The 27485-nt window shown below is 41.5% G+C and overlaps 1 long non-coding RNA gene and 1 pseudogene across 1 annotated transcript; both read right to left on the bottom strand.

Moving 5' to 3' along the window:
* Nucleotides 1–1101: 1101 nt before the first annotated feature.
* On the bottom strand, nucleotides 1102–22271 carry LOC146719111 (N-acetyllactosaminide alpha-1,3-galactosyltransferase pseudogene; annotated as a pseudogene).
* An 843-nt stretch (nucleotides 22272–23114) lies between these two features.
* On the bottom strand, nucleotides 23115–27319 carry LOC146719110 (uncharacterized). The gene is made up of 4 exons (XR_014920982.1): nucleotides 25744–27319; nucleotides 25568–25636; nucleotides 23989–24090; nucleotides 23115–23367 (listed from the first exon to the last, which is right to left on the bottom strand). It is a non-coding gene; the product is annotated as an uncharacterized LOC146719110 (long non-coding RNA).
* Nucleotides 27320–27485: the final 166 nt, after the last annotated feature.

Genomic DNA, 27485 nt, shown 5'->3' with positions numbered 1-27485 from the left:
ATATACTTCTAAGTCTCTGTTGGTATTGTTATGACAGCAGTCATCTTGCATTTCCCTTTGTGTGGGAAATAGTTTGTGCTTCTTCTCCCTTTTATTGTTGTGATTTGAGCTCCACCTTGTGGTGACAGGTTTTATTTAAAAGGGATTTATAAAAGATCTAGCCCCTCTCAATTTGTCCATTAGTCCAAATAGAAAATTTTATCCTTTCATTGATAAATATGTATAAGTCAGTGTCTGAAATCTTTTAACTTGAATTCATCTTCATTTGGCACGGACACTACAGAGGGTAGAGTAAGGACTGTTCTGATTACTGCCCCTTCCTTGCTTGTTTATATTTGATAGGATGACTGCCAAGGTGGCTGGGTAAACTGATGTGCCAGATGGTGGCAGCCTATGAATAATACATCATTATCCACAGCAGGACAGGTCTAAGGTGATCTGAGGTCAGCAGAATGACACAGGTTTGGTCCAAGATAAGTATTGGGGTGTGTGGTTCAGGGGTGAGATTGTGAATATGCTGAAATACACTATTTCATTTTCATGTAGGTTCCACAATAACTTGTAAGTCTTAACATGTTTAGTCATTTGACACGTACGCAAGAGTTAAACAGACTTCCTCTACAGAATTTAGAGGGACCACAAATCCTGTTGGCTAGATTAGAAGATCATATTTATTAGTAATGTCTCGTATTACTGAATCCAGCTTTCTCTCTGTGTTTACTAAGTTGATATGGGAAAACTTTTTTACATCATCCCCCAAATACAGCACACACTTATCTTGAGGGCCAGACATTTAATTACAGTTCCCTGAGAAGGTCTAATATGCGGAAAAGATGTACAATTTTTTAACTGCAAGTCTCAGTTTTTCTACATAATAAATGTGTAAAAAAGAAAAAAAAAGTTCTGGTAGTTCATTGACTAGACAAATGTTTGAATAAATATTTCTATAGTAGGTAGTGGAAAAATGGAAACTTTGATTGTTATATCCCTGGGGAAGGATTAATCTGGTCTTAATGGGAAATATGACCCTCCACTCCAACTCCATCCAATAAAAGAGACAAAATTCTGAGCAACTGCTATACAGCTGTTTATTGACTTCAGCACTGAGCTATGCCAAAATAATGAACAAAAGATCTCTAAAGGTCCCTAATGTTGCCAAGTCAAAATGAAAGTCAAACAAAAGAAAATTTGCTTGCCTAAATTCCTACTGTGGAAAATAAGATAAAATGGGTTTTGTTGGGTTTATCTAGGCACAAACCCCGCTGGAACACAAGACCATCACCTGCACAGTGTTTTGTGGTGCCAGTCTAGCCAAAGTTGAGGAAAAGATTCCTTCATCTGAACTCGGCCAACTTTGACTGACTCCCTTGTCACTGCCATTTTTATTGTCACATACATGAATATGCAATTACAAATACACGTGACAGTCTTAAGCAGGCATATCTGAGCAACATCAATGTCTGTATTCTCTGTGTGTGGGTGTGCATGTGTGTCTGTGTGTTTTCAGCCATACCATACATAGACATACCATCTTTCAATGAACTTAACTTGTGTGTATGAGGTATGGTCAAAGCAGAAGTAAGCGTCTTGCTAACCTATAAAAACAGGAACTTGCAATAGGTCATATCTCAAATGAACAGTTAAAGGTGTGAAGTCTTGCACCTTAAAAGAACAGAACATGGTACTTTCCAAATGTGTAACATAGCTAATCTCTGCACTAAGCTGCATTCTAAATAAAGAAAGCACATTTTGTCAGCACAGACACAGATACTGGAAATGTTAGAAGGTTGAAAATAAATCCTCTGACTGTCTGGCTCTTTCTTCATAATGATAGCCATATTAGGACACATAAAGGCAACGATTCTATAGCTATATATCTTAGCACAAATGATAATATAAAAAATACCAATTCCAACAGGTTTCAACAGAAAATGGCTTCTCACTCCAAAGGGCTCATATACCATTAAAAAAACAAAAGCACACACATTGATTTATGCTCATTAAGAAAAGTTTGTCTAAGGTTTTCACATAGAAACACTCAAAGCTACCATCAGAAACACAGGCCGTTTGCTTGGTGGTGGAGGAGAGGGGGACGAGGTGGCTGTCCTTTGGTGCACTGCTTGGTGAATGTGTAAACCAATAAACATAAAAAGAAACCAATATAAAATCAACAACAAGCTTGCACTTCTGTCACAAAAGGATTCTAATTTTAATTTCCTGTCCAGTCTACCCACTACGAAGTGTGTCATAATGTTTTGGTGCCCACACTAGGCGGGTGACAAGTATATCACGCTTGTCCCAAATGCTCTGGTCCCAGCAGTACTCTGGAGACAGCAGCCTGCTTGGTTTATGAATCCAAAAGTACTTGTTTAGATGGCTCTCATCATGCCACAGAGCTTCCACATTATTTATTTTATCCTCCATAATACCCAGATAACAGGCATCTACCAAATGCTTTACATTTTGCCACAGTCCTCCAAAGATAGCAGCATGTGTCAGGGTTCAAATATTGAGGAAGGAGAGTACAAACAACCATGGTCCAGAAGAGCTTGGTCAAACAATTGATTTTAATGAAATACACACGTGGGAAGACCAGCGCCTGTTCACAGACAGCGCTGATCTCCAATTAACCAGAATAAGAATCAGAATCAGAATCTGAATGGGTTTTATTGCCAAATGTTGAGCAGGTTTACAACATTAGGAAATTGCTGCCGTGCTTCAGTGCAAACATACTGTCATAAATTACGCTTAAATAAACATGAAAATAAAAATAAGAATAAGAATAAGAATTAAAAGTGCTAAGTAGATAGATATATACATGATATATACATGAGTGCAGGTGGTGATCAGTGCCAAAAATGGAATGATGCAGTGAACACAGCGTAGGGTCATGTGTTAGTGGTGGGAACAGTCATACGGTTATTGTTCATGTGTCCAACAGCAGAGGGGAAGAAACTGTTCTTATGGCGAGAGGTTCTGGTGCGAATGGACCGGAGCCTCCTGCCTGAGGGGAGCAGGTCAAACAGACTGTGTCCAGGGTGAGAAGGGTCAGCTGAGATCCGAGCTGCATGCCCCAGTGTCCTGGAGGTGTACAGGTCCTGCAGAGATGGGAGTCTGCAGCCAATCACCTTCTCAGCAGAGCGCACAACACGCTGCAGTCTCTGTTTGTCCCTGATAGTGGCTCCAGCGTACCACACGGTGATGGAGGAGGTGAGGATGGACTCGATGATTGCTGTGTAGAATTGCATCATCGTCCGTGTTGGCAGGTTGAATTTCTTCAGCTGCCTCAGGAAGTACATCCTTTGCTGGGCTTTCTTAATGACAGAGGTGATGGTGGGCTCCCACTTCAGGTCCTGGGTGATGGTGGTACCCAGGAAGCGGAATGAGTCCACAGAGGTGATGGGGGTGTCAGTCAGGATGATGGGGGGGAGTGGAGCTGTGTGCTTCCTGAAGTCCACAATAATCTCCACTGTCTTCTGGGCATTCAGCACCAGGTTGTTGTGGCTGCACCAGGACATCAGACGTTCAACCTCCCTCCTGTAGGCAGACTCATCCCCGTCCGAGATGAGTCCAATAACGGTGGTGTCATCTGCAAACTTGATTAGCTTGACAGACTGGTGGTTGGAGGTGCAGCAGTTAGTATACAGGGAGAAGAGCAGGGGTGAAAGAACACAGCCCTGAGAGGAGCCGGTGCTAATGGTCCGGGAGTCCGAGACATTCTTTCCCAGCCTCACATGCTGCTTCCTGTCCGTCAGGAAGTCAGTGATCCACCGGCAGATGGGATCAGGCACATTCATCTGGGAAAGCTTGCCTTGGAGATGGTCTGGAAGGATGGTGTTGAAGGCAGAGCTGAAGTCCACAAACAGGATCCTGGCGTAAGTTCCTGGGGAGTCCAGATGCTGCAGGATGAAGTGTAGGGCCATATTGATGGCGTCATCTACAGACCTGTTGTCTCTGTATGCAAACTGCAGGGGGTCCAGGAGGGGGGCCGTGAGGGTCTTGAGATAGGAGAGAACCAGCCGCTCAAATGACTTCATGACCACAGATGTCAGAGCCATGGGTCTGTAGTCATTTAGTCCAGTGATCCTAGGTTTCTTGGGGACAGGGATTATGGTAGAGGACTTGAAGAAGGCAGGCACATGACATGCCTGCAGTGAGGAGTTGAAAAATACCAGAAAACACTGGGGCCAGCTCGTTTGCACAGTGTCTGAGGGTGGCAGGAGACACACCGTCTGGGCCGGGAGCTTTTCGAGCATTCAGACTCTTAAACTGCTTCCTCACACCTGCTTCATGAATATGAAGAGTTGTGGTGGGAGGAGGTGGTGTGAAATCCTCTTTTGTGTGGGGTGAGGAGGGGGGTGTTGTAGGTGAAGTGTTTGAAGGTGGTGATGGCTCTATGGAGGGGGGAGAGGTGGGGGAATGAGTGTCCAAAGTGTCTCTATTGTTGGGGCCGTTGGAGGTGTGAAGGCTGCCTGATGACTCGTCAAAACGGCAGTAAAAGTCGTTGAGGGTGTTGGCCAAGAGCAAGTCATCAGTGGAGTGGGGGGTTTTAGGCTTGTAGTTGGTGATATTCCTAAAACCTTTACACACAGAGGCCGAGTCATTCTTTGAGATCTGCTGCTGCATCTTCTCAGAGTGCTGGTGTTTAGCAACGTCCACTTCTTTAGTGAACCTGTACTTGGCCTCTCTGTAGCAGTCCCTGTCTCCGCTTCTGAAAGCCTTTCTCTTTTCCAGCCACAGCTTTTTGAGTTTAGGAGTAAACCAGGGTTTGTCCATAGGAAAATAGTTCTTCATGCTTTTGAACTGGATCGAATCGCTACAATCCTTTTAGACAGGGACTTACGACCTGATCAGGTCCCCACAGGTAGCTTTCTCCTCAGCCAGTTGTAATCTGGAAAGCCCACCTTATATTTGCTCTTCCCGAGAATTTGTCAGCGCTGTTATTCACTGTTCCAGGCCTGCTTAGAACAAACATGAGAAAAAGAGCAGAACCTCTACTAAAAACTTAATAAAAGAACATAAAAGTATAAAAGACAATTTGAATAACCTAGTTATTCAAATAGCCTCGTCTAACCAGCCTCAACCAACCAGTCCTCAGAATAACCTGCACTTAGACCCTGCTTTCGGTTTCACTTCTGCAAAAGCACACTCTGCAAGCCTGCAACTTCCTGTCAGCCTGCAACTTAGTCTTTCTGAAAGACACACACACACTGTTTAAACATCTGAATGCAATATCAATGCTATATATTATATTATTAATGCAATGGTAATGATGCTGATTATTAACAATAGCAGTAAAATAATTTCCCTGATCCACACTCCCTCTCTTGACCCTCTTTTGCTAAAAAGGAAACAAAACACCTTTTCCTATGCCTCCCTAACTTATCATGTTTGGGACTCTTTAATCAAGAGCATGATCCTAATTATGTTCTTCACTTATTGACTTGTATTTATATATATTCCTCAACGTTACTCATCATTTTAAAACTCTTAAAACGCTGCTTTCACGTCCCTGCCTACGTTTCCTGTCGCTCGCTCTATTCTCCCTTATCTGATCATCAACATCCTGTACACAGAACTCTTGCTACTGCAAGTCAACTTTCACAATAGATCACAAGAGAATCATTATAAGCGCCTATTCTACTAAAAGCTCCAAGAGAAAACAACCATTTTAATCAATTAAGTTTAAACATATAAGCAATTACTCATGCATACATTTCATCATAGCTAAACGCTGCCTTGAAACAACTCCTGTGTGTTAACACTAACTTCATTTTAAAACTCACATTTCCTATGTTATAACCTGTTTTTGATATAGCCTTTTTATTTCATTTTGCTCCTTTTAATGTAACAATACCTTCTAATTCTAGTTTATCAGACTTAACCAAAATATATGCTTTCCTTCCTTTGGTCCTTCTCTAAAGCAAGAAACTCCTACTCAGTTCCTCTTTTCTGTCACTTGTTACAGGGCCAGCTCAAGTTCAGTTAAACGCGAAATGAATTTGAGGCCTTTTGCCTGGAATCAATACTGTCATGTGTGTTTATGGACTCTATGTGTCTGTAAGCGTGTGCAATCCTTCAATAACTCATATCATCCTCACAGTATATTGGCTAATCATAGCGCTAGCCAAAGGCTCGTGACACTCAAGAGACGAATTGAGCCACAACTCCTTTAAAGGCACAAAATGCAATATGTATAAAAAAATCATTTCTACGTATAAGCTCTCCCCTTTATCCTAAAAATAAATCTATAATATCTGTATGTGTAAGCCTACATTATAACCACTTCTTCTAGATATCAAAAAGAAATCAAACCTTTTCTACTCCTACAACCTTCACTAGTTTTCCCCAAAGCGTATCTTTTTGCCAACGTGTCCCACAATTTCCCTCTAAGATTTGTATACAGCTTTAAAAACACCGGCATTGTATCTTCTAAACAGAATTCAGTTTACTTTAATCCTTTAACCTTGGCATAAAAATAACAATCTCTGCTTCAGTTTCACAAATTCCCCCTTTTTTGACACATTTCATGTGTCAAAACTAAACATGCTCAGTTTTCCCCACTCATGATCCAATCTATGTCATAAAAATAAACTTAAAACAAAACAGTTATCAGTCATGTGTTTCTTCAGTTAATGGTAACATGAGTTCTATCAAAAAATGTTTCCCCTTTAGCATTTGGCATTCTCCCAACAATATACTATAATACCATAATCTAACCCCAATCAATAAAACAGAAATTTTCTCAAAGCAAACATCAGCAACCCAAGAATTAAGCCTTCCACTCCTCCTGCTTATGGGAAAAGCAAAGCAAAGCAAAGTATACCCTTCTCTTTCTGGCAAATTGTTTGTCCACATTTATTCGTCCCCACCTTCATCCAGTCACACACATTCACTCACATGCATTCACACCATATTTTTGCTAATAGTGGAGCCTCCCGCGCAAGTAATCAGATTCTCCACCCTCAGCAAAATGAGCTCATTTATTTGTTCTATTTCCATAGGAAAATAGTTCTTCATGCTTTTGGACTGGATCGAATCGCTACAATCCTTTTAGACAGGGACTTACGACCTCATCAGTCCCCACAGGTAGCTTTCTCCTCAGCCAGTTGTAATCTGGAAAGCCCACCTTATATTTGCTCTTCCCGAGAATTTGTCAGCGCTGTTATTCACTGTTCCAGGCCTGCTTAGAACAAACATGAGAAAAAGAGCTGATTATTAGCTCATCAAAACACAAAACGAAATCACCTGACAGGTTTTCTCTAAGTGCACTGTTACAAAAATAATGGGCCCCCACATGTCCATGTTTACTAAAACTCCCTCTATTAAAAACAAAAAACAAAAACAACCCGAACCTCACTGACAGAATCAACCCATCACCACAACAACCTCAAAAATCTTAAGCACACAAAAGTTTTGCCACCCTTCCAGGTCAACTCACATAATTTCACCTCCTCAATAGGGGCGATCGTGGCTCAAGAGTTGGGAGTTCGCCTTGTAATCGGAAGGTTGCCGGTTTGAGCCCCGGCTTGGACAGTCTCGGTCGTTGTGTCCTTGGGCAAGACACTTCACCCGTTGCCTACTGGTGGTGGTCAGAGGGCCCGGTGGCGCCAGTGTCCGGCAGCCTCGCCTCTGTCAGTGCGCCCCAGGGTGGCTGTGGCTACAATGTAGCTTGCCATCACCAGTGTGTGAATGTGTGTGTGAATGGGTGGATGACAGGTTGTGTAAAGCGCTTTGGGGTCCTTAGGGACTAGAAAAGCGCTATACAAATACAGGCCATTTACCATTTACCATTCAATACACCGAAAGTCTTGTTACAACCACACAATTTGCACACAACCATCGCCCCCTTTATGCACTTTAACATACTTAGATTCAGCATAAGCTATAACCCCATTATGACAACATATCATCACTAAACTATAAATTTATTATCCAAATCTGCACTTCTGAACAGTCTGCTATGCTTCCTCTCCTGAAAGCCTCAGTCACACACACACAGGAAGCTTCTGCATCACCACTCACTCCAGCTAATTTGCATACTGAGTCATATCTCAACAAGTTGCCGTAACAAGAGAAATACATGTTTAAACATTACCACCTTATTAAATTATTTTATTTCTTTCTACAGTGATCACTGGTTTTGATCACTCAGTACGAGAGCACTCCTAAATCACTCTTTTAAAACTACTTTAATCACTTTTCTTTTTTTCCATAACTCACTCCCTCTGTCATATAGCTTCTTTTGAGTTATTCCTCAACTTCAAGCCCTGAGTGTATTTTATTAAACATTCACACCATTCTATCACTCATACAAATAGCGAGCTGATTTTCATTGCGTATGTTTGTGTTCTTAGCCAGGTTTATCAATGTCTATGCATTAATCTTCATGAGCTTGTCCTTGTAAGGTTAATGCGTTTTCTGCTTGTGTATGTGATTTTGCATATGTTGCTTTTGCAGTGTTTCAGACTCCTTCACAATTCTCCACTTAAGCCGTCAGTTTTCTATTTCCCAAAATTTGATAAACCAAATTTTAAGTTCCCACCTTAAATAACAGCATTCCTGGTCCTCAGACATAGGTCGGAGTTTGCTTGTTAGGTTCAGCGACACATGGCGCTGTAAACAATTCAACCAGAAACTTGCCTTAACATGTCCAGTCATGTTAACCTATAAGTTTCTTCCGACCGCTGCATGTGGAGAATTGGTCCAGGTCTACTTCGCCCCTGAATATAACACAACTAAGACATTTTCATTATTATCATGAGTACTTAAACTACCCGTTTCTCTCTCTCTGGTCAGAAATACCAACTTATGTCATGTGTATAAGTGTAAGCATGTCTTCATTGCGGTTTCTATGTATGTTAATATTCAGTGAGTGTAAGCTGCTTTCTTCATTGCCTCTGTATGTTATAATCAGGTTTAATCCATGCATCTTTTCACTAATTTCTTAATTCGAACCATCTCCCTTCTGATTCTTTCCAAAAATAATTTCACATGTAACAATTTGTGTATGTGTGTTTTCTATTTTTGTTTACCTCTTTAGTTTTCTCTGGTGGACATCTCTAAACCATCCATGAGTTCAGGCTTCAATTTCAACCCAATTATACCCTCCAGTCACTCGAACTCCTCTGGACTTCACCTTTCCACTGGCCCCTGTGCTCTTCTCACAGTGTCCTTTGTTGTCTTGAAATCTCCAGCAAAGACAGTCTGTTTCTTCTCTGTTTCTTTTCAGTATTTTCCTTTTAGATTAGGTCCCAGCCTGGTAAAATATCACATTCAGTGCCTTTAAACAGTTATGTCACACTGTTCTTACCAGCCTGCAGTCCACCGTGCATGCTTCATCACTTGGTTTCTTCTTCTCTGCTCATCCTTTCAGTCGTCTCTTTCAAGATTACTCCAAGCATGGCAGATCTGAAAATCAGTGTCCAGTGCTTTCCCACAGCTCATTATCCCACTGTTCAACTGTCCAGCCTGTAATTTACAGTACATGTTGCATCGTGTGCTTTTCTTACATGCTGCTGCTGGTGTCGTCAGTGTGGTTTCAGTTGCACTGCCTTCTGCCTGCTGTTAATTCTTCAAGTCCACGATGTTCTGTCGGTCTTCATCAGGAGATTAACTGACCTTTGAGATTCTTCTCAGGATGGGGGCCAAGTGGGAGGTCAAGCTGTAAAATTTTAAGCCAAAATCTGGCCTGTTTTTCCCAATTCTGTTAATCTATGGTTTTGCCTCTTAAAATTCCAGGTTGAGAAAAGTCCACCTTTATTTATTTGTAACCTGTATTAACACACTAAAGCATAAAATTAATATCCTTTTCATTTCTTTTCTTAAAACCTCCATTTGCTTCGTCTGGCTAGAGTCTATTTCCCTCTGGGTGCTCACTTGTGACAGTGAGTATCCTTTTATGGGCATGCACAGTTCCTGTCACACAAACGCTTCCTGTTACTCACACAGCACTCAGAGCCATATTTCCTGTTTCTACAGTCTAATCAAACTCTTTTTGTTTTGTATTTACAATCTACAAACCCTCTGTAATTCTACTAACTTTTGATCTAAAATGTAGCATCATTCACACAATCATTTCATACTCCTCTCACACACACTGCCTTTTAAATAGACTAAACTCTTTGCATTTGTCAGCATTCACATCACCGTCTTTTCTCTCACACTTCTACTTCTGCACTCACTCTACTATCAACTTTTGTTAATATTACGTATTTATTATTTTGTACAAATCACACCCAATCACTCAAAACCTACTACTCACAGCATTCACACACTTAAACTGTGGCAGGAGTTGAGGAATATAACTCAAAATACGCTTTCCTAAGAACATTTTAGACATGCTTTTCATAATCAGAAAGAGCAAGTCAAAAAACAAAAAAACCCAAAAACAATTGAAACCTCTATTAATTCTCTCAGCACACACAAGAAATTGAAAAAATAAAACACACCAGCAATTATTGCTGGAGAGAGGTTACTACTGAAAGTGATATGTTAGTCTTAAGTATCTACAATGCACTGAATATATTTATATATCTACATCCAAACTCAGTCAATTACTATACATCCACTACGGCAACTCAAAACTTTATTTAGAGCCCTCTAATAAACATAAACAGCGTCTTAAACACACATTCAACAATGTTTGCAGCAGTATTTGGTTTTTTTTTTGTTTTTTTTTTGTTTTTTTTGGCCTGTCCCGTTTGGCTCTTTTGCCATCAGAATTGTTGTCTAAAGGCAAAGAAAGATGCCCAACGGATTTACTTTACCAAACTGACCATCCCAGCCTTGCCGTAATGGTCCATTTGATTCACCTTTTATTGTTTATTTTATTTTCACTTACTGAATACGGTACAGACTTGACTGGGGGAAAGAAGGGGAGAAAGAAAGAGGGAAAGAGAAACAGCTGAGAAGAGGGACGGGGGAGAAGGGCAAAAGACAAAAACCAACAGAACGGGCAGAGAAAAAAAATGCATATATCAATCACCTGGATCACCTGCTGAGAAAGAAAAAAGAAAGCAAGCAGAAGAGAACAAGAGTAATAGAATAAACAACATCACAATGATATATGGGAATATGACAGTAAATACTAAATGTTAAACATTATTGTGCAGCACATAAGATCAACAGAACACAGTGTGCTTTGAGGTAGGAGCCAAAAAGGGTGTAGTTTGTGGGTGTGATCACCCGTGTGTACACCTGTGAGCATGGACGCGCTTGTTTTTTGTTTTTTTAAAAGGTTCCTTCATGTAATAATCTGCTAGAGGGTGTGGGGGGGCCACAGCCCCGTCCTCCAGGGCGTGAAGCAGGTGTGGAGGAGATCAAAACTCCAGACATCCAGAGGCCCCCAGAACACAAGAGACCAAGGAAGACCAACAGAGGGGCAGCTGCGCCACTGTCCCGGAAAGAGCTGAGGAGAGTCCCAGATGAGGGCTCACTCAGCAGCCGCGGAGCAGAAGCCAGGGGGAGTTGCAGTGACGCGCCCGTGAGCTCCGCCGGCAGCCAGCTGCGCCTGAGTGACCGAGCCCCAGGCTGAGAGGCCGGGGGCACCCCACCTCCGAAGTGGCCCGAGCGAGCCCCAGGCTCCAGGCCCCGATAAGCGGCCGCCAAGGAGTGAGCCGGTGTGTACCTGGACGCCCATCCCCGGACACAAAGAACCACCAACGCACCGATGTCTGAGGGGGTCCGCCACTGGCAGGGGAAGTGGTGGTAGGGGGAGATAGGCCTCCAAACCTTGGAGGGCCTGAGATGTCCCCAGAGAGGTGGCGCCTGACACCCAACCTGACATATAGACACAGACATACAGGCACACACAGATACAAACATCCATTCCCACCCTCATGCTCTCATATGCACTTACTCCACACTCAACCAACGTGGAGACAGACATAAAGAGACGTTGTACACACGATCACACTCCCCAAGCGTACTCTACAAACCGGGTCTAGGTGCCCCCGCCCCTGGAGGGGGGAACTGCACCCAGACCCAGGTGGTGTTTCCCTTTTCCCTGCGGTGGGGGGAGGCAGACCGCCCCGACTCCGCAGCAGCAGGAAGGCTCCACACTCCAGACCGCAGTCGGACGGCCAACTCCTCCTCCTAGTCCTAGCCCCCCTGCTCCAGCAGGTCGCAGAGAACGGGGGTGAGAGAAGACTCCGAACCTCCCTCCACCCGCTCATTGTAATGTTGATGCATGTGTGTTCTAAGGTGCATTTAAAACCCAGGAGGGCTTGGAGCTACCTGCCAGAGAGCAGCAGGTAAGCGCATGGTCCCTCCTGCTAGCCCTCAATGTCTACGTGTATTTAAAATTGAGAGGTGGGCAACGATGCCAGGGGTGGGGTGTACACCCTGATGGTACTTTGGACTCCGTGTATCGTGCCCACCCCCAAGATCCTATATGTATGTGTAATGAGAGTGTGAGTAATGTGAATGTCTAAGTTGTGGGATAAAATTGAGGCAGAGGCAGCCAGAAGGGGACAGAGGGGGGGGGGGGGGGTAGCCTCCTCTGCACCCTGGTGACATACCCCTACTCCAAGGCCCTGCATGTGTGGGTGGTTGTGGTGGAGCGGGAAGAGGGAGGCAGCTGGAGATGGGGAGGGAAGGAAGGGAGGGGCAAGTGACCCCTCCCTGGGGCCAGCTCCCCCGCTGACCCCAGTAGGCACCCCCATACTCCGCGACCCGCTAGGGAAAGGGGGCCCAGGCCCATCCAGACCGGGCCCAGTGTAGCAGCGCCGCCCGGCCCCACAGAGCCCGGGACAGTCCACCCAACCCCACCACAGAGAAAACTGCACCCACCCCACCATCCACTCATCTTCCAGACTACATAAGACAATAAACACCCAGGCTGAGATCTTCCTCCACCTCTCCTGTATCTCCCCCTCCTGCAGAGGCAGCTCCTGAGGAGAGGAAAGCTCCTGCAAGATGTGACAATCTCCCCCACCAGTTGAAGAGCACCCCAGGTGGCTCGATGCACCGGCGGCACCCTGCTCCAGGGCTGGGCCCCCATGCACCCACCCGCCCACAACCCCGGCAACACACCAACCAGGACCCAAGCCCCCGAGGCCCGGTCCGGGTCCCAGCCCAGAGACGGAGCGCCCCCAGAACCTCACGCCCATCCCGGACCCACCCAGGGGCAGCCAGGCTACCAGGTCAGTAACCCACGCCCGTCAGCACAGACCCTCCCCTAGCCCCGCTGCACGCAGCCGCGAGGAAACAGTCACCGGAGAGCCAACAGAGCCCCTAACCGGACATGACCGCTACCCCGGGTTGAGCCCCCCAAGGAAGATGCCTCCGGGGAACCCCCCGATGCCCTAAGCCTGTCCCTACCCCCACACCAATCACAACAGTGAAGGCGGGACCAAACTATGACCCCCCACCCCCACTAGGTGATGGAGCTGATCAAAGGAGCCCAGAGCAATTGATCTGATGTGGTGGCAGAGGCTGTATCAAGACTAATGTAATCTAATAGATAATTTCTATATTGGTTAGAATTAAGATTATTTTTATTTTTCCAGTTCATGAGGACTGTTTTCTTGGCTATGCATAGGGCAGTGAAAACCATATGGGCGATATTCTTTTCTGAAGTGACATTATCTAAGCTGCCCAACAAACACACTAAGGGGGAAGTTGGAATGTTACATTTCAGACACTTCGATAAGTCTTCACATATCTCGCGCCAAAACTTCTGAACTGGTGGACAGAACCAAAGAGCGTGGATGTAATTGTCCGGTGAATTGGTTTGGCAGTGTGAGCAGTTGTTGGTAGACGTAAAGCCCATCTTGAACATCCGATGACCTGTATAGTGCACTCTATGTAATATTTTGTATTGAATTAATTGAAGACTGGGATTTCTAATTAGATGAAAGGTTTTTAAGCAAATCTGAGACCAGAAGTTTAGGTCTAAGTTAACTGATAAATCCGCTTCCCATTTTGCAATAGGAAGTGATATTGATTCATCTGTTTTAGAAAGCATTCTGTATATTTTGGATAGTAATTTGGGGGGTTTAAGAGTAAGAAATTGAACCACACTTGGTGGTGTTTGTAGTTCAACTTGACCCGGTTTAAATTTCTTTTTTACTATGGATTTAATTTGTTGATATTCTAAAAATCTTTTCTTGTTGAGCCCATATTGTGTAACTAGTCCGTCAAATGAAATAAATTCTGTTCCTTCTAGTATATGTTCTAAATATTTGATTCCTTTATCACTCCAATCTGAAAAGTTTATCATATTATTGTTTTGTAATATGTCAGGGTTGTTCCAGATAGGTGTACGTTTGCATGGGATTAATGAAGACGCCGTCAATTTTAGAAACTCCCACCATGCTGTCAGAGAAGAGCTGATGTTGATGCTTTTAAAGCATTCATGTCGTTGGATGTTTGAGCTGATAAATGGTAGGTCTGAGATCTCTAGATTATTGCAGAGTGCTTGTTCTACATCTAGCCAAGGTTCATCTAAGAGGGTGTGTTTTAGCCATCCTGAGATAAACTGAAGCCTGTTGGCTAAGAAGTAGTGCTGAAAGTTAGGCAGTTCTAGTCCTCCTTTATCCTTGGTCTTTTGTAGTGTTTTTAAGCTTATACGTGGGGGTTTATTTTTCCAAAGGAATTTGGACATACATGAATCTAGAGATCTGAACCAATCTTGTGGCGGTTTAGTTGGGATCATTGAGAATAAATAATTTATTTTTGGTAAGACCATCATTTTTATAGCGGCAACCCTTCCCATGAGTGATATGGGTAGACATTTCCATCTAGCCAGATCATCTTCTACCTTCTTTAAAAGTGGGATATGGTTTAATTTAGTTAGATCTGCAAGCTTGGGAGAAACATTAATACCTAAATATTTTATATTTCCCGATTGCAGTGGTGTAGAAGAGGAATTATGGAAGGAGCAATTAATCGGTAGGACTGTAGATTTTGACCAGTTAATTGAGTAATCTGATATTCTTGCAAAAGAGTTTATCAATTCAATCACCCCAGAGATATTGGTTTGTGAATTTTGGAGAAAGAGTAACACATCATCCGCATAAAGGCTGATTTTATGTTCCACGTTCTTGCATTTTATGCCCTTAATTACTGAATTCTGTCTAATTGCTGCTGCTAGTGGTTCAATAAAAATTGCAAATAGTGAAGGGGAGAGTGGGCATCCCTGCCTGGTGCCCCTCAAGAGACAGAAGCTGGAGGATGTCTGGTCATTTGTTCTAACACAAGCTGTTGGGGAATTATATAATATTTTTAACCAGTTTATGAAAGAGGATCCAAAACCAAATTTGTGTAAAGTTGCAAATAGAAATTTCCAGTTAACTCTGTCAAATGCTTTTTCTGCGTCTAAAGAGAATATTGTAGTTTCTAGGTTTTTACTGTATGAGTAGTCTATCAAATTAAGTAATCTACGTGTATTTGTTGATGAGTGCCTACCTTTTATGAAACCAGTTTGGTCAGGATGAATTAAGAGGGGGGTTATTTTCGCCAGTCTCTTTGAGAGAGCTTTGCAGATTATTTTAAGGTCTACATTTATAAGGGATATTGGACGATAGCTTGAGGGATATACAGGGTCTTTGCCTGGTTTTAGCAGGAGATTAATGTTTGCAGAATTCATATTTGATGGAAGTCTGCCCTTTTCTTTAATTTCCAACAACGTTCTGTAGAAAACTGGTGCTAGAATCGACCAGAATTCTTTGTAGAATTCTGCAGGAAAGCCATCTGGACCTGGAGCCTTATTATTGTGCATACTTATCAGGGCTTCCTGGAGTTCACCTGGTGTCAGTGGTGAATCCAGTGCCATTGCTTGAGTGTCCAATAATTTTGGAAGAGTTATGTTGTCCAAAAACTGATCAATTTCTTTTTTAGATGGGTTTATTTGTGGTGAATACAACGTTTTATAGAAATCCCTGAAAATGTTGTTTATTTGTATCGGATCATATATTGTGTTCCCAGATGAATCTTGAACAGCACATATAGTTGTTTTTTCTTTATTTATTTTTAGCTGGTTTGCTAGAAATTGACCGGATTTATTACCATGTTCATAATTTTGTAGGCGTAGTCTTTGTACTAAGAATTTTGTTTTTTTTATCAATTATCTCATTTAATTCTAGTTTTGTTTTGCGTATTTTGTTCAATGTTTCCTGATCTTGGTGGGACGCGTAGGCTTCTTCTAGTGATTTGATGTTTTTTTCTAATTCCTGAATATTTTTGTTTTCTTTTTTCTTTTTATGTGATGAGAAAGAAATTATTTTACCTCTCATCACAGCTTTCCCTGCTTCCCATAGAACAGAAGCTGATGTTTCGGGAGTGTCATTATAGTTCAAATATGAAGTCCACTCTTTTTTAAAATATTTAATAAAGTCTTCATCTTTAAGTAGTGATATATTAAATCTCCAGTTTTTTCTTGGCGTAGTATTATTCTTGTGCATTAGTGTTAAAGATACAGGACCATGATCGCTGACAGCTATAGGATGAATCTCAGTGTCTGAAATGTCGTTCAGCAGTGAGCTGCTGACCAAAAAATAATCCAGACGAGAGTAGGAGTGATGGACATGTGAGAAAAAAGTATATTCCTTACTGGTGGGGTGAAGGGAGCGCCATGCATCGCAAAGACCAAAGTCGCTCATATACTGTTTGATTATATTTGTGGACTGCCAATTACGCTGAGTTCCCGCTGTATTGAGCCTATCCATGTCTTCATTTAGTCCAAGGTTGAGGTCACCTCCAAGAACAAGTGTGCCATCTAAGTGTTCAGAGAGTGCACTGAAAAAACCGTGAAAGAATGAGGGATCATCAACATTTGGACCATATACACTTGCAATACATAGCTTTTTATTACATATAGATAGTTTAATGATTAAGAATCTGCCCTCTGGATCTATAACTGTATCGAGTACTGTGAAATTAATATTTTTATGTATTAAAATTGCTGCTCCCCTTTGTCTAGAATTATAACAAGCTGAGAACACATTAGGAAACTCAGGTGTTTTAAGTTCATTCGAACCTCTAAGAGGTCTGTGGGTCTCTTGTAATAGGACAACATCTGCCTGTAGTTTTTTGAGTTGGTTAAATATTTTTAACCTCTTTTCTCTGGAGCCAGCTCCATTTATATTCCATGTAATGAACCTCAGTGTACCCATAGATGTTTGTGTATAACTAGGGATGTATGCTGTGTGCGTTGCTTAGACAGGTGGAGAGAATACGTCACTTGTTCATAAATAAAGAGAAGGAGAGAGAGAAAAAATGTGTGGCGAGATGCTCCCTGAGTCTGACTTTGTGTATGCATAGTTACTAATATGAGTAGGCTTGGCTTAAGTGTGTGTGTATCTTATATGACTGTGTGCGCTGTCTGACTGATGTAAATGTGCTGCCGTTGAGCGCATGGTGCGTATGTGTCGAAATAAAGGATGTTTGTGGATGAGTGTCGAAGCAGGTGATCGAGGCAGTGAAAGGAATAAAGAAAGAAACCAAGGACAGGGGTGAGCAGCATAAAACCAAGAGGGGGAAAAGAGAGGAGAAAAAAAAAAAAAAAAAAAACGAGAAGAAAAAAAAAAAACAGAAACAAAACGTAAACATTCCAATTAAATCACTGACGGAGAGTGACGGTGTTAATTCTGCTATGAAATCACACTTTAAGATGCGATTTGATACTGGTAAGTTAAACAGATGTTAATGCAAGTTAGTGTGAGTGGATAGGGAAATGGTGTAGCTGATTCTTATCTGGTGTGAGGTTAATACAGCCACGGAGTGATGTTGGGGTCGCGGTGGAGCTGTCCGTCCACGTACAGCCGGTCCACAGCGATGACAGCGCGGGAGCCCTTCTGGATGAAGCCGCGTCGGATTGGGAAGAGGACCCTGCGTCGTTCCAAGATCTCTTTGGGGAACTGGTCATTCACGCTGAAGTCCATTCCTTTTAATTCCCTGCCGCGGCTTTTCACATGTTGCTTTTGTTTGAAGTGGCCGAATTTGGCCACGATAGGACGTGGTCTCCCGGCCGTAGCCCGAATGGGGCCGAGGCGATGTACCCGATCGAAGACGATGTTCTTCACAGTGTCCTCCGGCAGCTTCAGGTGGGTTTTGATGAAGCTTTTTACCGTGGTCTCCGCGTCCTCTCCAGCGGCTTCTGGAATACCAGAAAATACCAGATTATCACGCATGCTACGAGCTTGTAGATCGATAACTGTTTCTTTTATTTTTTTATTTTCTCTATTGAGCTGGGTAACATTATCTGTGAGACATTTCACCGACTCCCTTAGCGTGGCATTTTCAGCAGCAAGCGTTTCCACCTGCTGCTGGCTGTACTCCAGGGATTCTCGCAAGCATTTAAATTCTCGGTGAAGAATCTCCACCAAGGACAGCCTTGCGTCGAAACTGGACAATCGCTTGTCGATTGACTCCAATATGTCGGCAATATCTTTGCCGGCTGGCGATGTTGAGCCGGGGGAATCTGCCGGGCGTTGTCTTTTCGACGACGGCGTCTCAGCTTTGGCCGGGGAAGCTGCACACGGGGTCTTCTTCATCACGAGATCCTGAAAGCACTGATCGATGTAATCTTGGAGAGTCTCTAAACTCTCCTCGTTGTTCTCCAGGGTGTTGGAGATTATTTAGACAAATAGTGTTAGTTATAAGACAATTGATAAGTGTATTTGGTAATGCTGAAGCTTAAATGAATTTGTTCAAATCTAAACTACCATTTGCTTTAATTTTCCGCCAAAATCTCCGGCGTCTGACGTCAGTTACAACATGAGTCGCTTACCTTGTCCGTCACTTCCGTCACTTACTCACCTGCCCGTCACTTACTCACTGAAGGAGTCACCTTAATGCTTTTCATAATCAGAAAGAGCAAGTCAAAAAACAAAAAAACCCCAAAACAATTGAAACCTCTATTAATTCTCTCAGCACACACAAGAAATTGAAAAAATAAAACACACCAGCAATTATTGCTGGAGAGAGGTTACTACTGAAAGTGATATGTTAGTCTTAAGTATCTACAATGCACTGAATATATTTATATATCTACATCCAAACTCAGTCAATTACTATACATCCACTACGGCAACTCAAAACTTTATTTAGAGCCCTCTAATAAACATAAACAGCGTCTTAAACACACATTCAACAATGTTTGCAGCAGTATTTGTAAAACCAACGGTGGTTTTAAGCATTTCACTACTTACTAATTTGCATCTTCACACACACTGTCTAAAAATATCAGCAGGCAGTCAGTGCATTGCTGACTCGACACACAGCCTCCTCTCACACCAAACTCTCTTATTTTATATTACAAAGACGTCTTATATTTACAACCACTGTCAGGCCCAACAGCTTTAGCGCCTAACCAATTTCGACAAATTTAAGTTAACGGTCCAACTGATAAAGTCCAACTTTTTTGTGATCAATTAACCAGTATCTGTCCAACAGTTTCTGGCCTCATCTCTAAAATCCCTAACTCAATTTAAGAGTGTCCAACACCCAAGGTCCAACCTTTGCTGCCCAAAAAAGCGCAGATTACCGTTCCAAACGGTAAAGTAGTCCAACCACTAGCTTATTCCAGGATGCCCTGTACCCCACAGTTAAGCCACACTGAACTAACCCTCTTCGCCGAGAGGTCAATGTCGCATGTCCACGACAAGGAGGGAGCGTAAACTCCAGGCTATGCGCTTCCCACCAGTCCAACTGGCGTTCTTCAATAATTTATAATACTTTGGAACAACAGTAAAACACCCAAAAAAGTGTTAGACTGTAGCAGGTCCAACCTTATAACCAATAGGGGCTCCAACCCCAAACAATAACCAAATTCCCTAATATACTAAAATCACTCAGCAGTCCAACTGCTTTACACGGTCCAACCGTATTAAATCCTTTAGCGGTCCAACCGCATTCAATCATTTTTAGCAGTCCAACTGCATTAAATCCTCAGTACTGTCATGAGATTCTCATCAAAATCAAAGCAGACATTCACCAGTAATTTCAGTGAGTAGACTTTAATTTGTAATGTCCAATTTGGCACACTTTGGAAATAATTCAACAGGTAGTGCCTTACCTTAAGATAAGCCGGCTTATGCCCACTCATTTCGACCACTGGCACTCGTGTTTGCCCGTCTGACCACCTTGGACCCCGGATTTCTCCGTCTACACCTCCAACTCTCTCCCTCCTCAACCACCGGACGAAGCCCCCAAATGTTAGGGTTCAAATACTGAGGAAGGAGAGTACAAACAACCATGGTCCAGAAGAGCTTGGTCAAACAATTGATTTTAATGAAATACACGCGTGGGAAGACCAGTGCCTGTTCACAGACAGCACTGATCTCCGATTAACCAAAGCATAAGTAGATATTTTATACCATCAGGGTTTGAATTTAATGACGGCCCTTCATGCGTCACCAAACAGAATACATGCATACGTCAAATCAAAACCACAATGACTTTTAACACAGTTTAAAAAGAACATTGTCAACCTTTTTGACTAGCGCTTCTCCAAAACCGCAGACACTTCTGCAAGAAACTGTTCCTCTTTTTGCAGAGACAACAAGAAACTGTTCCTCTTTTTGCAGAGACAACAAGAAACTGTTCCTCTTTTGCAGAGACAAACATGACTAACCTCTCACCTATAAATGCATCTATCTACTGTGTATGTGTGTGTGTGTGTGTGTGTGTGTGTGTATGTGTCGACCTTATATGCTCTCTCATTTCACCCGTTGCACTTCTGACCTTTCACCAGAACAAAGGCTCATCCTTATGTGTAATAACCTAACTGAAACTATATGTACTATGTTGAATAAATGTTATAATCAAGAACCTCTACTAAAAGCTTAATAAAAGAACATAAAAGCATAAAAGACAATTTGAATAACCTAGTTATTCAAATTGTATTATTTTTTATTGCTATTTGAATAACCTAGTTATTCAAATAGCCTCGTCTAACCAGCTCCTCAGAATAACCTGCACTTAGACTCTGCTTTCGGTTTCACTTCTGCAGAAGCATGCTCTGCAAGCCTGCAACTTCCTGTCAGCCTGCAACTTAGTCTTTCTGAAAGACACACACACTGTTTAAACATCTGAATGCAATATCAATGCTATATATTATATTATTAATGCAATGGTAATGATGCTGATTATTAACAATAGCAGTAAAATAATTTCCCTGATCCACACATGGTAGTAGAAATCTCCAGTTTCCATGAAGGCTTTAGATTTGGGTGTGGAGCAATGCCACAGAATCACCCAGTGCCTCAGACCCAAATCTGCCCTTAAACTCCTGATCCACATCAAAACAGAAGACATAATGAAATTTGTGACGAATCTCTGATCCTATTGTTTCTGATATTGTTCTGATTCGCATCATAGAGATGTCTTGCCGCCTGGCATGCTTTTCCACTTAAATAACCTTTATGTTTCGCTCAGAAGCAAGTGTGATGTTTGGTACTTTTTCTGGTGAATCTGTGAACACATAAGTGGTAATCAGTGGTAATCCCAACATAAAATGTTGTTCTGCTGAGGTGAGGAAAGTCTTGAGGTAGGCATCCAGGTACCTTAATTAGAGACAGAGAAAAAGATGGAGGTGTTTTTAACAAGAATACATAAAACAGTTTATTTCTGAGTAAAGTGGAAGAGCGAGTGATTTATTTTTTTTTGAACTGAAGCATTTTTTAACACAATCCTCTCATTTCAGGGGTTCAAAAGTAAATTGACAGATGCCCCAGAAGCGCTAGCCATTTCACTTCCAGGAGACACCAGAGAGATTCCTGCCAACGCCTGAACTGTTTTCGGGTAAGTTAGAAAAGACCACCAGCTCTCTCACTCAGTGTTCACTCGTGTTTTGGCAACAACCCAGAACATACGAATCAAAAACAGCTTATTTTGTCCAGCTACTCTGCGGTCAGGCTCTGAAGCAGGCCCAGGCTGTGTTGAAAGAAAATTCTGAAATTACCTTTTTTAATTTCCAAACCAAGTTTTGGGCTGTTTTCGATAAGGGTTCAAATCCCAGTGCCCACTCTTTGATGTCTTTGAAGCAGGGGAGACAAAGTGTTGCAGACTTCTCTGAGGATTTCTGGATTAGGCACTCTGCGAAGGCATTCTGAGAAGCATTTTTACATACTCTTAGCGACGGATTGAAAGGTGAGGTTGCCTCAAAAGATCTACCATCGTTACTTGGAGAAGAAGATTCTCCATAAATGAGTGCCGTTATTGTGGTCAGAGGCAACGCTTTATTAACACCTGTCACTCGCAACCGAAAAGGTTGCACCCGTCAGTAACGGTGGGGATACTGACCCCGGGGAAACAGCCAGGCTCATGCTATTTGCTAAAATCAACTCAAATACTCACACTCTAAAGGCATTAGCAAATAACAAAAAGTGTGAACATGTGGTCGGCTCTGTCGTGCATCATTTACAGCGGTACCGAAACCCAGGATTGAGTCATGAGAGAATTTATGGTTCTCTCTCTGAAGCACAGCTTTCGCCATCTCCCTCCCCATAGAGCAGGGGTCACCAATCCCAGTCCACAAGGGCCAGTGTCCCTGCAGGTTTTAGAACTCACCCTGGGTCAACACACCTGAATCACATGATTAGTTCATTACCAGGCCTCTGGAGAACTTCAAGACATGTTGAGAAGGTAATTTATCAATCAGCTGTGATGGATCAAGGACACATCTAAAACCTGCAGGGACACCGGCCCTCGTGGACTGGGATTGGGGACCCCTGCCATAGAGAAATGTTAAAACAGTTCCCAAATGTCAGTTGAAAATTAGATTTTGAGGTTGTCTTCTCTTGGTTAGCATTTGTTTTCTACGGAAGAGGATTAGGGCCACTGGAAAAAAAAAAAAAGAATTCTGACTTTAATCTCAGAATTCTGACTTTTTTCTCAGAATTGTGAGATTAAAATCAGAGAAAAAAGTCAGAATTCTGAGATTAAAGTCAGAATTCTGACTTTAATCTGTCCTTTGCCTTATGTCTTTGACCTTTTTTCTCCTAATTACCGTGGCCATCAGGGTTGAAGTATATTACAAAATGCTGGATTTTAATTGTCAGAGATTTACAGTTAACAAACAGTCAGGTGAATAAACAACACTGAGACACTTGATACTGATAACGTGCGGCACGGGTGAAACTCAGAGAGTAAATCACACCGAGCTGCAGTATTCGTTTATTTTTATAGGTTACATCGTCAATATGCAAATATAATCACATTTCCTGTTACGCAGGTCCCGATGCTGTCTGTGTGTAAGCTGTGTGTGTGTGTGTGTGTGTGTATGTCACGAGGTGTGTGTGCTACAAGTCAATTTCAAAGAATAAGATAATGCGAGGCAACTTCTGAGGATGTGTATTTCTGTGCTGATCTCTTGCGGTAAATGTCACCGGGTCAGTTTCCTGGTTCTTCAGAAAGCTGTGTCTGGTGAAATATGTGAACATAAGTATAACATAACATTTGAAGCATAATCATATAAATCAGTAAAAATTCCATAACATTAATGTTGGTGTAAATTGGTTGATAACAACAATTTTTGTTCTTAACTAAGACAACAACAATAACAACAATATTATTAAAGTGTTAATAATAACTAAAGTTGGATAACAGTAAGGATATCTTGAAATAAGCTGACCATTGTTATTTTCCAGCTAGCTTTTGATTAAAATTCATGCATGTCTATTAAATTTGTAGCATTTAATTGTAAATATTAAGAGATTAATGTTTTTGTAACAGGTGGTTTAGCATCTTGCACAATCAGTTAATATGACCACGGTATCAAATTCCTGCTTGTTACACAGGAACTGCCAGGGGTGTTTACTGGTAGTCATCACTGTTCTTTAAGGTTTTTAAAAAAAAGTTGTTAATAATAATAATAATAATAATAATAATAATAATAATAACAACAACAACAACAACAACAACAACAACAACATTATTATTATTATTATTATTATTATTATTATTATTATTATATTAATATGTTATTAAATAGATGTAAAGGAAAATAATTTTAATTAACAAATGGTGAGTCAATTTTCTTACCCAAAATTAAGTGTGTCATCCAAATTTATATTATGTCTTTCTTCCAGTTTACTAGTCATTGGGAGTTTTGGCATTACGGTAGTGCTCCTTAAACATCTGATGCTGCAAAAATAAGTTGTTTGGAATAGAGATGGCACGATACCACTTTTTTATGTCCGATACCGATACCGATATCATAAATTTGGATATCTGCCGATACCGATATGAATCCGATATAGTGTTTTTTAATCAACAAAACTGTTTTTTAAAATATCTTGCTGCATTTTGCAAGTCTGCAAGTTCATACTCAAGTTTAAAACAACAACTACACTAAAGCTATTCTGTTATACCTGTATACAAAAAAAATATTTCATAGTTCAGCAATACTGATCAATCTAATAAACTTAGACCTACACCATCCTCCCTATTCTGGTATTTTAAAGAGTACTTAGCGTAAATATTAAGCAACCTAACTAATAGGGTTCCAACTCCCAGCAACAACAAAAATAAATAAATAAAAAATAGGGAACCACCCCTCACGCTCCACCTCATGATGCTTAATCAACGTAATCAACCTTAATTTGATGCAGTGTGAAAAAAAATGCACAGAAATCAATTATTTTTCAAGAAATATTAAATAGATTCAACATCTTTCTTCAACAAAATTGCAGACTGCACAGATGGTACCTTCCCAAAGGAAAATGTACTATAGCTTACTAGGGTATATATATTAGACTTAATAGTCACTATATACAGTAATTGACTTCTATTCATTTTACATCAAATTAAAACTTTGGGTGTCAGATAATTATTTATTAAAAGCTAGACATTTTAAATGAGAATAAGAAAGAAAAGTATGTCTTTGTGCCCCCTTTTCCCAGTTAATGCCCTATCGGCCCCCCTGGCTAAACTTTGCTAGATCCGCCCCTGCACAGTTACCAGCCGTCAGCTACGTAGAAAAAGATCCTGGTGTAGAAAGTAATATTAAATACATTCTAACAACAGCTGATCAAGCTTAAACGTGCTGCTGTTGTTCAGCCGCTGGTTTGCTCTTTCTGGCGCAAAGTGGACCAAAAACAAACAAGAGAGACGGACTCACAACAGAAAAGCCGATCAGCTGATCATTAGCAGTTTCACGATTGAAGTAGCAGCCGGAGAGCGAGAGGCAGTCGCTCGTTAAGCTTAACGTGGGAATGCTTTACAAACATTCAGAGATGGACTTACACACTTGCTTTACTTCTCTCGGGGATAACTTTGTCGGAGATGAAATGCCAGGTTGCTAGCGAAGCTCCACATGCTATCCAGACCACCGACAGGTCCGCATGCCACAGCTGCTCTATCACGTGATGCATACTGCTCCGACGTTCTGAGGCGAGTTACGGCGTGTTGCAAGTTTTGTGAGGTGCTTTCGTGATATTTAATGGATCGGATTACATTTTTTTATTTTTCTCCGATATCCGATCCAGTAATTTAGGTCAGTATCGGACCGATACCGATACGTAATATCGGATCGGTCCATCTCTAGTTTGGAAGATTGTTATGTACAATCACGAGCAACTTCATTAGATACACTTACACTAATATAGCCTTTGTTGCACACCTTGAATATAAGGAAGTAAAACCAACAATAACCAGCAGCAGGTAGCAGAAGATTTCAGAATACCTTGCCCTGTGTATTAAAAAGCATGTTAATTAAACAATGTATTCCTCATCCTGTGTATTAAAAAGATATCTTTTCATTTATGTTTAAACAACAAAAACAACAAGTACTCTTACCTCATAGATGGGGGGAAGCCCTCTCATTTTCCTGCTAAAGAAATTATTGAACAAGGAAGTTCAGTAGTTGGTAGACACTCAAACCTTAAAGAACAGAAATATGTTTTAATTAACCAGAAAGCCTCCCTTTGGTCGAAATAGGGGTTGTTTGGGTGCACACACACACACACACACACACACACACACACACACACACACACACACACACACACACACACACACACACACACACACACAGAGAGAGAGGGAGGTCATTAATGCAAAGGATTGGAGCCGTTTTTGGATTTTCACTTGTTGGCTTTAATATGAACAGTCACATAAAATTCATTCCAATTTTTTGCCTTTGCTTTAATTAAGATGTTTCTTTAAATCTACAACAGCTTCCTTTTCAAAAAGTTTACTGACATAGTAAGGAAGTAGCTAGGGAACTCAGTAAGTATGAGCAACAATAGCTTAGGGACAGTTTTTACAATAAAGAGGAATTCATCATCATCTGCAGTTCAGCAAAAAAAGTGCCATTAAAAACAATTCAGCAGATCCTCAAGGTATGGATACAGACTGTTTTCAGCTGTAGAGGAAAAGGTACGCTTCATGTACTTATCAACATACAGTTTAGAGGCTTGCATTAGAGTGCTTTGGTGCTTGGGCCTCTTTTATTTAGCACGGTTATACCATTGTGAATTTAGCTATATAAATATGCTCAAGAGTCTATCGTATGTTTGTCATGCAATTAAAAATTCAAAAATATAATTTTTAAATCAGTAACTTTGCAAATTTAGAGGAAACGTTTTTGGATAACATATGTGTCACATTTTAAACAGGGTTTGAATAATCAGCGCTAACACAGAGACATTTATGCGCTGGGTATAACAGACATGCTTACTGTGTGAAAGGCCCTCGGATTTCTTGGAGCAGAGAAACACGCTTTACTGTTGCTTTTCTCTACTGTATAAGCAGCACCCGACTGGCAGAAACGCTCTGTGCGGGTAGCAAAGTCGGCTCGAACGCACATCCAGGAATCCGTGTGAAAAAAAAGGTGTCGCTGCAGCTAGGCTCTTAGGATAGTCAGGCTTTTATTTATATTTGCATTCTGGTGTGTTAAAACTAGCAGCCTCTGTGTCCTGCTTGGATCCTCATTCCGAAAATTCAGATATTTAAATAAAATGGTGAATTGGCTAGTGATGAGGAGCCACTTAGATCCGTAAAATGAGGTTTGATTAAATTAAACTCTTATGAACAGCTATGAATTCTACCTCTCTGCTGATGTGTTTCAAACAAACGATGTTTTCTACATGTCCAAACTGTGTGCTAACTACCGTGTGTCTGGGATCCGAAAAAAAAAAAGTTAAAACGCTATACCTTGCGGCAGTTGTGAAGTGCTGAGGAAAATACTGTGTCTGATGGGGTGTTTTTTATATAGGTGGACTTGGTTTCAGTTGGCCTCTGACATGATAAGATAAAGGAAACTGTTTGTAATGGAACTACAGTTGGGATGTGTGCTGGGATGCTCTTGATAAGGGAGCCTCTTTTATTGTTTTATGACTTGTTTTGCTGACTGTTGGAGGCCTAACTGTAACCCCCTCTGTCTAACTGTTGCAGAGTTAAGAATCTGTAGATTTTAGAAGTAACACAAGAAAAGTTTATTTCTAAAGGAATACCTGTTGTTTGTGGTGCTCTATTTAAAACTATTGGCCTCTGTGTCTTTTCGGAGCGCTGAAGAAAAAAGTAGTTAAATCATCTAT

Source organism: Copadichromis virginalis, linkage group LG1 (assembly GCF_057382275.1).
Source record: "Copadichromis virginalis isolate Kocher_CV1m ecotype Utaka linkage group LG1, C_Virginalis_male_GT1.1, whole genome shotgun sequence".
NCBI lineage: Eukaryota > Metazoa > Chordata > Actinopteri > Cichliformes > Cichlidae > Copadichromis > Copadichromis virginalis.
The sequence above is the reverse complement of the archived record's forward strand: the minus strand, read 5'-3'. Positions and strand labels throughout refer to the sequence as shown.